The sequence below is a fragment of the Rhinichthys klamathensis genome, unplaced genomic scaffold (assembly GCF_029890125.1).
Source record: "Rhinichthys klamathensis goyatoka isolate OS25496 unplaced genomic scaffold, OSU_Roscu_1.1 h1tg000394l_1, whole genome shotgun sequence".
NCBI lineage: Eukaryota > Metazoa > Chordata > Actinopteri > Cypriniformes > Leuciscidae > Rhinichthys > Rhinichthys klamathensis.
Window position 1 is genome coordinate 533,032 of NW_026606896.1, and position 9,469 is coordinate 542,500.

The window sequence follows — 9,469 nt, forward strand, 5'->3', positions numbered from 1 at the left end:
ATGCAGATGGAGATGAAGATGCAGATGCAGATGGAGATGAAGATGCAGAGCAGATGAGATGAAGATGCAGAGCAGATGGAGATGAAGATGCAGATGGAGATGCAGAGCAGATGGAGATGAAGATGCAGAGCAGATGGAGATGAAGATGCAGAGCAGATGGAGATGAAGATGAAGATGCAGAGCAGATGGAGATGAAGATGCAGATGAAGATGCAGAGCAGATGGAGATGAAGATGCAGATGGAGATGCAGATGGAGATGAAGATGCAGAGCAGATGGAGATGAAGATGCAGAGGAGATGGAGATGAAGATGCAGAGGAGATGGAGATGAAGATGCAGAGCAGATGCAGATGAAGATGAAGATGAAGATGAAGATGCAGATGGAGATGAAGATGCAGAGCAGATGGAGATGAAGATGGAGATGCAGAGGAGATGGAGATGAAGATGCAGAGCAGATGGAGATGAAGATGCAGATGGAGATGAAGATGCAGAGCAGATGCAGATGAAGATGAAGATGCAGAGCAGATGGAGATGAAGATGCAGAGCAGATGGAGATGAAGATGCAGAGCAGATGGAGATGAAGATGCAGATGAAGATGCAGAGCAGATGGAGATGAAGATGCAGAGCAGATGGAGATGAAGATGCAGATGGAGATGCAGATGGAGATGAAGATGCAGAGGAGATGAAGATGCAGATGGAGATGAAGATGCAGAGCAGATGGAGATGGAGATGAAGATGCAGAGGAGATGGAGATGAAGATGCAGAGCAGATGGAGATGAAGATGCAGATGGAGATGAAGATGCAGAGCAGATGGAGATTGTTACGTCCCTGTGGTTCCGCGTATGTGTTTTCTTTTGGTTTCTCTTTCTCTGCTATCACCTTCTTAGGTGTGCGTCCTCACTCATCTGCTGTTGGCTGGGAGAGATGTCAATCATCATTACATCGTGACGTCATCTCCTTCCCGCCGCCTATCAAGTTCAACACTCGAGTTTAAAGGGAAGCGGGAGAGGAACGCATGTCGGCTTGCTTTCTTTTCTGTCGCTTTGCTTGCCGCCTTTGTGTTTATTTTCCGTTACAGATATTGTCCTGTTGTTTTTTCTTTCTGCCATGACGGCGTGTTTTGAGATTACCAAGTGTAATGTGTTCTGCCATGACGGCGTGTTTTGAGATTACCAAGTGTAATGTGTTTTGCCATGACGGCGTGTTCTGAGATTGCTAAGAGTAATGTGTTCTGCCATGATGGCGTGTTTTGAGGTTACCAAGAGAAATTCGGACAGGTAATATGTCACGTGACGTACACAAAGCAACACTTAGCAAACTCGATGTATACAAACCCCAGGTAGGGAAGTGAACGCCACCCATGGATGTTTTGTTATTAGTTAGAACAGCTAGAGAGGGCGCTTAGGCGCTGAAGATTACTGTCTTTTCTTTTCTTTTTGTTATTAGTTAGTAAGAGGTTGGGACTAGATAGTCGGAGTTTGTTTTGTTTCTTTCTTTTATTTGGCGTCACTATTTATGTCCTTATTCTCTTGGGTTGTTTATTTTTTTGAACTCTCAATCTGTTTATATTTTGTTTATTTTCTTGGTGTCCACAAATATATTTATCATCATTATTATTATTGTCCATCTTTTGCATTTACACTTCAAGTACAATAAACCGTACTTTATTTTCTTTCATAATACTTTGTTGTGTCGTCTCTTGCCACCTTAAATACACCATCTTCTGGTCACGACCTCAATGTTGCCCCTTTAAAGACCTTTTGTCTAAGGGTGCGTAACATTTAATGGGGGCTCATCCGGGATCTTTAATCCCAAGTTAATTTAGTTGTGATCAGTTGTATGTGTGTATGCTAGTGGTGAGTGACGTTACGTTAGTTTGGCGGCATATTCATGCAGAGTAGTATTTTTGTACTCGTTTGCTGGTTGTGCATCATGGAAATGTTTAGCTTGCAGAAGTTCATTGCCAACCCGTCTTTTGAACAGATTAGTTCATGTAAGAAGCAAGATTTAGTGCTGATAGCTGATCACTATCAGGTTGTTGTGAGTAGACAAGCTCTTAAGAGTGAGATAAAAAGTAAGTTGATACAACGTTTAAAAGAGATCAATGTTCTTCCTATGTCAAATGCCGTGGGTGATGAGGAGGCTAGCGGAGGTGTTGGTGTGAGTGACGTTGCAGTGGCACATCGCAGTTTTGTGGATGATGAGGATAAGCGGAGCGGTAGAGCTGATGCTGAGGCGGAGGTGAGAGCCGAGGCTAAGGCCGGCTTGCCACCGTTTGATCCATTCTCTCCCAGTTCTGTTGATTCGAGAGACGGCGCGCGACTGAAAGTCCGCTTAGCCCGTTTACAATATGAGGCGCAGGAGAAAGCCGAGGCACGTCAAGCTGAGATAAATCTGCGTTTGGAAGTACGCAGGCTTGAAATTGAGGCTGAGACTCAGGTAAAGCTGCGACAGCTCGATCTGGACGCGATGCAGATCACTGCCAGTTCGGCTGCGCAGTTGAATCCAGGTCCGGTCTCTGATGTTCCTCCGCGGTCTGATTCATCCCAGGTAAGATTTGACATAAGTAAGCACATTGTCTTAGTTCCTCAGTTCAGAGAATCAGAGGTGGATTCTTATTTCACTGCATTTGAACGCATAGCTACTTCTCTTCATTGGCCTAAAGACGTCTGGTCTCTGTTATTACAGTGTAAATTGATTGGAAAAGCTCAAGAGGTTTGTTCTACTTTATCTCTAGAAGAAAGTTTAAAATATGACTTTATGAAAGCTTCGATACTTCGTGCTTATGAGTTAGTCCCAGAGGCTTATCGGCAGAAGTTTCGAGGGCATAAAAAAAATTCGGCACAGACATTCGTGGAATTTGCAAGAGACAAAGGAATTTTATTTGACAAGTGGTGCACAGCTAGCAAAGTGAGTGACTTTAATGAGTTAAGAGAACTTGTACTGCTCGAAGAGTTCAAAGGGTGTTTGCCTGATCGTGTTGTGGTCTATCTAAATGAACAGAAGGTAACTTCGTTGTCTCACGCAGCCGTGTTAGCGGATGAATTTGTTTTAACCCACAAAAATGTTTTTTCACTTGCACGTTCAGAGAGGTCACAGCCTGCTCCTGTGCAAACCCAAACGTTTCGTTCTAAAAACAGTCCACCTCGTGCTAGAGAGGATCGAGAATGTTTTTATTGTCACAAACAAGGACATGTGATCGCAGATTGTTTGACGTTAAAACGCAAGCAGCAGCCTAAAAGCGTAGGGTTTGTGAAAACTGTTAAGCCGACTGTTAGTGTGCCTAATGTGAGGAAAATTGATGACAGTTATCAACCTTTTATCTTGAAAGGGTTAATTTCTTTAAACGGAAATTGTGACGACCAGAAAGAAATAAGAATGCTCAGAGACACCGGTGCAATGCAATCTTTTATTGTGGCAGATAGATTACCATTGTCTGAGGACACTTTCTGTGGCTCAAGTGTGATAGTTCAGGGCATTGACATGAGTTGTATAACTGTGCCATTACATCGTATACATTTACAGAGTGAGTTATGTACGGGATTTGTAAGAGTGGCGGTACGTCCTTCTCTTCCTGTTCAGGGCGTTGATTTTATCCTTGGAAATGATCTAGCTGGAGGAAAAATCTTGCCTGTGTTAGAAGTTGTTGCAAAACCAGATGTGTGTAGTCAATCAGATGATGTGTCACATACTTACCCTGAAGTTTTTCCCGCATGCGCTGTCACTCGCGCTCAGTCGCGTAAAGTGGGTGATATGGTGGATTTGTCTGACTCTGTTTTTATCCCTCTTCTTGCTGGTGACGAATCATTGTGCACTGTTACGTCATCAAAAATAGATAAATCACAGTCAGAGAAAATGAGAGAAAATGTGTCTGACGCACCAGAATTGAAAATGTCCGTGTCACGAGAGAAAATTATTTCTGCACAGAAAGAAGATAAATCTCTCATTACTGCTTTTAATTCTGCTGTCTCTCTTGAGGTAGCTAAAAATCAGAAAGTTGCTTATTTTCTTGAGAATGAGTTATTGATGAGAAAGTGGTGTTCTAGCACAAACGATTCAGATTGGAATGTTGTGTATCAGGTGGTCATTCCTTCTCCTTATCGTCAGCATGTGTTATGTTTAGCGCATGATCATCAGCTTGCCGGTCACTTAGGAATTACGAAAACGTATGATAGGATTTTACAGCACTTCTTTTGGCCAGGCTTGAAGAAGGATGTTGCTCAGTACTGCCGTACTTGTCACACATGTCAAACTGTTGGGAAGCCGAACCAGGTGATTCGTCCTGCTCCACTGTTTCCTATACCAGCAATCGGGGAGCCGTTCGAGCATGTGCTCATAGACTGTGTTGGGCCGTTGCCTAAAACAAAATCGGGTAACCAGTTTTTGTTTACCATAATGTGCATGTCTACTAGGTTTCCAGAGGCAATTCCACTGAGAAAAATCACCGCACCCGTTATTGTCAAAGCATTAGTGAAGTTCTTTTCCACTTTCGGTCTTCCGAAAATAGTACAAAGCGATCAGGGCACAAATTTTTTATCAAGACTTTTTAAACAAGTGCTGGAGTCTTTAGAAATTTCTCACCGAGTTTCAAGTGCGTACCATCCACAAAGCCAGGGCGCACTTGAACGCTTTCACCAGACACTTAAGTCGATGCTTAAGAAGTACTGCATGGACACTGCTAAAGACTGGGATGAGGGGGTTCCCTTAGTATTATTCGCGGTAAGAGAGACTGTACAAGAATCTCTTGGTTTCAGTCCAGCCGAACTTGTATTCGGACATCAGATGAGAGGACCTTTGAAAGTTTTTAAAGAACACATTTTGACCACTGTTTCAAGTCCTCACACGAATGTACTGGATTATGTGAGTAAGTTTCGAGATCGTTTGCATACTGCTTGGTCACTAGCTAAAGAATCTCTAGGAAATGCTCAGAAAAGCATGAAGCGCAAGTATGATCAGAGAGCAGTTGCGCGTTCGTTTTCAGCCGGTGATAAAGTGTTGGTGCTTTTACCTGTTCCAGGATCATCTTTGTCCGCCCGTTTCTTTGGTCCTTATGTGGTGAAACAGAAAATGAGTGAAACTGACTATGTGCTTTACACACCTGACAGAAAACGTCAAACCCGAGTTTGTCACATAAACATGCTAAAAGCTTACCATGACAGGGAGATGCCTGAGGTGAAAACTTCAGAGGAGACTGCAGGGCCCGCTGTCTCATCTGTCGCATTAGCCGTGGATCTGTTAAAACCTGTTGATATCTCGGGGGCTGACGAGGATGGGGTCGTGCTTCGCAATGCTCCTCAGCAGTGTGCAAGGTTAGCTAATTCCGAGATTTTAAAAGATCTTCACTCGTATCTGAATCATTTAACTCCTGACCAGAGAACTGACATTGTTAAAATAATATCTGATTTTAACTGTCTGTTTAGTGATGTTCCTAAACAAACAAATGTTTTACAACATGATATTGTTGTAAATGATGCTCGTCCTATTAAGCAACATGCTTATCGCATAAATGCAGTCAAGAAATCTGTTATGCGTCAAGAAGTGAGTTATCTGCTTGAGAATAATTTAGCCAGGCCTAGTTGCAGTCCCTGGAGTTCTCCGTGTCTTCTCGTTCCTAAACCTGACGGCACGTATAGATTTTGTACGGATTTCCGTAAAGTGAACGCCGTAACGGTGCCAGACAGTTATCCGTTACCGCGAATGGAAGACTGTATTGATAATCTTGGGTCTGCTCGCTTTGTTACAAAGCTGGATATGCTGAAAGGGTACTGGCAGGTACCACTTACTCCACAAGCGTCAGATATCTCAGCATTTGTAACACCAGACAAGTTCCTCCAATACACAGCGATGGCTTTCGGACTCAGAAACGCTCCAGCCACCTTTCAGCGTCTTGTAAATATCGTCTTAGCTGATGTACCGAATTGCAATGCGTATCTTGATGATTTAGTTTTATATTCAGTGACTTGGAAGGAACATGTGTGCTTGTTGAGAACTGTGTTCGAACGTCTACGTGCAGCTAACTTAACTCTCAACTTGGCAAAGTGTGAGTTTGGTCGAGCGACTGTCACTTATCTGGGTAAAGAGGTTGGACAAGGCCAGGTACGACCAGTGGAGGCTAAGGTTACCGCTATTGCAGATTTTCCAGTCCCTACCACTCGACGACAGTTGCGAAGATTTCTAGGTATGGCTGGTTATTACCGCAGTTTCTGTAAAAACTTCTCAACCGTTGTTACTCCTCTCACCTCGTTGCTTAGTCCATCTAAACTTTTTAAATGGTCTGTGGAGTGTCAGAATGCTTTTGATTGTGTCAAAATGCTTTTATGTAATGCACCTGTTCTCGTTGCACCTGATTGTACGCATACTTTCAAGCTTGAGGTCGATGCTAGTGCTGTTGGAGCAGGAGCTGTTCTTCTTCAGGAGGATACCCATGGTATAGATCATCCTGTGAGTTATTATTCCCGTAAGTTTAATAAACATCAGCTTAACTATTCTACCATTGAAAAAGAAGCACTTGCTCTCTTGCTTGCTCTCCAGCATTTCGAAGTTTACCTCGGTTCCAGTAGTCTTCCTATCACAGTCTTCACCGATCATAACCCTCTAGTGTTTTTATCCAGGATGTACAATCAAAACCAGCGTTTGATGCGCTGGGCTCTAGTACTCCAGAATTATAATTTGGAGATCAAGCACAAAAAGGGTGTTGATAATGTTTTGGCTGACGCTCTTTCGAGAGTGTAAAAATATTGTCTGTTTTAACTTGTTTTTCACAAACAGGTTTGCTCTTAAGGGTGGGAGTGTTACGTCCCTGTGGTTCCGCGTATGTGTTTTCTTTTGGTTTCTCTTTCTCTGCTATCACCTTCTTAGGTGTGCGTCCTCACTCATCTGCTGTTGGCTGGGAGAGATGTCAATCATCATTACATCGTGACGTCATCTCCTTCCCGCCGCCTATCAAGTTCAACACTCGAGTTTAAAGGGAAGCGGGAGAGGAACGCATGTCGGCTTGCTTTCTTTTCTGTCGCTTTGCTTGCCGCCTTTGTGTTTATTTTCCGTTACAGATATTGTCCTGTTGTTTTTTCTTTCTGCCATGACGGCGTGTTTTGAGATTACCAAGTGTAATGTGTTCTGCCATGACGGCGTGTTTTGAGATTACCAAGTGTAATGTGTTTTGCCATGACGGCGTGTTCTGAGATTGCTAAGAGTAATGTGTTCTGCCATGATGGCGTGTTTTGAGGTTACCAAGAGAAATTCGGACAGGTAATATGTCACGTGACGTACACAAAGCAACACTTAGCAAACTCGATGTATACAAACCCCAGGTAGGGAAGTGAACGCCACCCATGGATGTTTTGTTATTAGTTAGAACAGCTAGAGAGGGCGCTTAGGCGCTGAAGATTACTGTCTTTTCTTTTCTTTTTGTTATTAGTTAGTAAGAGGTTGGGACTAGATAGTCGGAGTTTGTTTTGTTTCTTTCTTTTATTTGGCGTCACTATTTATGTCCTTATTCTCTTGGGTTGTTTATTTTTTTGAACTCTCAATCTGTTTATATTTTGTTTATTTTCTTGGTGTCCACAAATATATTTATCATCATTATTATTATTGTCCATCTTTTGCATTTACACTTCAAGTACAATAAACCGTACTTTATTTTCTTTCATAATACTTTGTTGTGTCGTCTCTTGCCACCTTAAATACACCATCTTCTGGTCACGACCTCAATGTTGCCCCTTTAAAGACCTTTTGTCTAAGGGTGCGTAACAGAGATGAAGATGCAGAGCAGATGGAGATGAAGATGCAGATGGAGATGCAGATGGAGATGAAGATGCAGAGCAGATGGAGATAAAGATGCAGAGCAGATGGAGATGAAGATGCAGAGCAGATGGAGATGAAGATGAAGATGCAGAGCAGATGGAGATGAAGATGCAGATGAAGATGCAGAGCAGATGGAGATGCAGATGGAGATGAAGATGCAGAGCAGATGGAGATGAAGATGCAGAGCAGATGGAGATGAAGATGCAGAGGAGATGGAGATGAAGATGCAGAGCAGATGGAGATGAAGATGCAGAGCAGATGCAGATGAAGATGAAGATGCAGAGCAGATGGAGATGAAGATGCAGAGCAGATGGAGATGAAGATGCAGAGCAGATGCAGATGAAGATGAAGATGCAGATGAAGATGCAGAGCAGATGGAGATGAAGATGAAGATGCAGAGCAGATGGAGATGAAGATGCAGAGCAGATGCAGATGAAGATGCAGAGCAGATGGAGATGAAGATGCAGAGCAGATGGAGATGAAGATGCAGAGGAGATGGAGATGAAGATGCAGAGCAGATGCAGATGAAGATGAAGATGCAGAGCAGATGGAGATGAAGATGCAGAGGAGATGGAGATGAAGATGAAGAGCAGATGGAGATGAAGATGCAGATGGAGATGAAGATGCAGATGGAGATGCAGAGCAGATGGAGATGAAGATGAAGATGCAGAGCAGATGGAGATGAAGATGCAGATGAAGATGCAGAGCAGATGGAGATGAAGATGCAGATGAAGATGCAGAGCAGATGGAGATGAAGATGCAGATGAAGATGCAGAGCAGATGGAGATGAAGATGCAGATGAAGATGCAGAGCAGATGGAGATGAAGATGCAGATGAAGATGCAGAGCAGATGGAGATGAAGATGCAGATGGAGATGCAGAGCAGATGGAGATGAAGATGCAGATGAAGATGCAGAGCAGATGGAGATGAAGATGCAGATGGAGATGCAGAGCAGATGGAGATGAAGATGAAGATGCAGATGAAGATGCAGAGCAGATGGAGATGCAGAGCAGATGGAGATGAAGATGAAGAGCAGATGGAGATGAAGATGCAGATGGAGATGAAGATGCAGATGGAGATGCAGAGGAGATGGAGATGAAGATCCAGAGGAGATGAAGATGAAGATGCAGAGGAGATGGATATGCAGATGGCCCTGAGCCTGAATGCTGGAAGGCCAATGGCTGAGGGACTTCATCAGAGCCAGTGACTCCCGTCCCGAAGATTCAATTGCCTTCATAAAATGTATAAGAGGTCTACATATGTATTATTTTTTTAGGCTGTTTTTGATATTTCCATATATTTTACTTTGGGTTGGGTTTTTTGTTGCTCCAAACCGATTCTTATGGTAATATCTGTCTTTTGGAGCCTCCTGTCCCAACAGAACCCCAGACAGTTGTAAGTAGCCTACTCAATACACCAGAAATTATGACAAATAGTATTATAAAATGTGCTCAATCAAATGCTCATCTTCACAGGACGATGGGGATGAAGAAACAGTTTCTGCTGCCACAGAGAGGCCTACTAGGAAATGTTAATATTGTCTACACAACAAACAATCTACACATTCAGATTTCTTCACATTATTTATGTAGAGTAGCCTATAGAATCTAAGTTTAATTCTAAGTATAAACGGATATTCTTATCTCTCCCCCTGTCCCCAGAGTGTGG

General features: G+C 43.0%; 1 protein-coding gene and 1 long non-coding RNA gene across 2 annotated transcripts in view; both read right to left on the reverse strand.

Moving 5' to 3' along the window:
* entpd5b (ectonucleoside triphosphate diphosphohydrolase 5b) overlaps positions 1–9,469 on the reverse strand; it is a 53,460-nt gene that overhangs the window by 22,549 nt on the left and 21,442 nt on the right. The window lies entirely within an intron of this gene.
* On the reverse strand, positions 3,394–3,837 carry LOC130070115 (uncharacterized). The gene is made up of 2 exons (XR_008803843.1): positions 3,695–3,837; positions 3,394–3,607 (listed from the first exon to the last, which is right to left on the reverse strand). It is a non-coding gene; the product is annotated as an uncharacterized LOC130070115 (long non-coding RNA).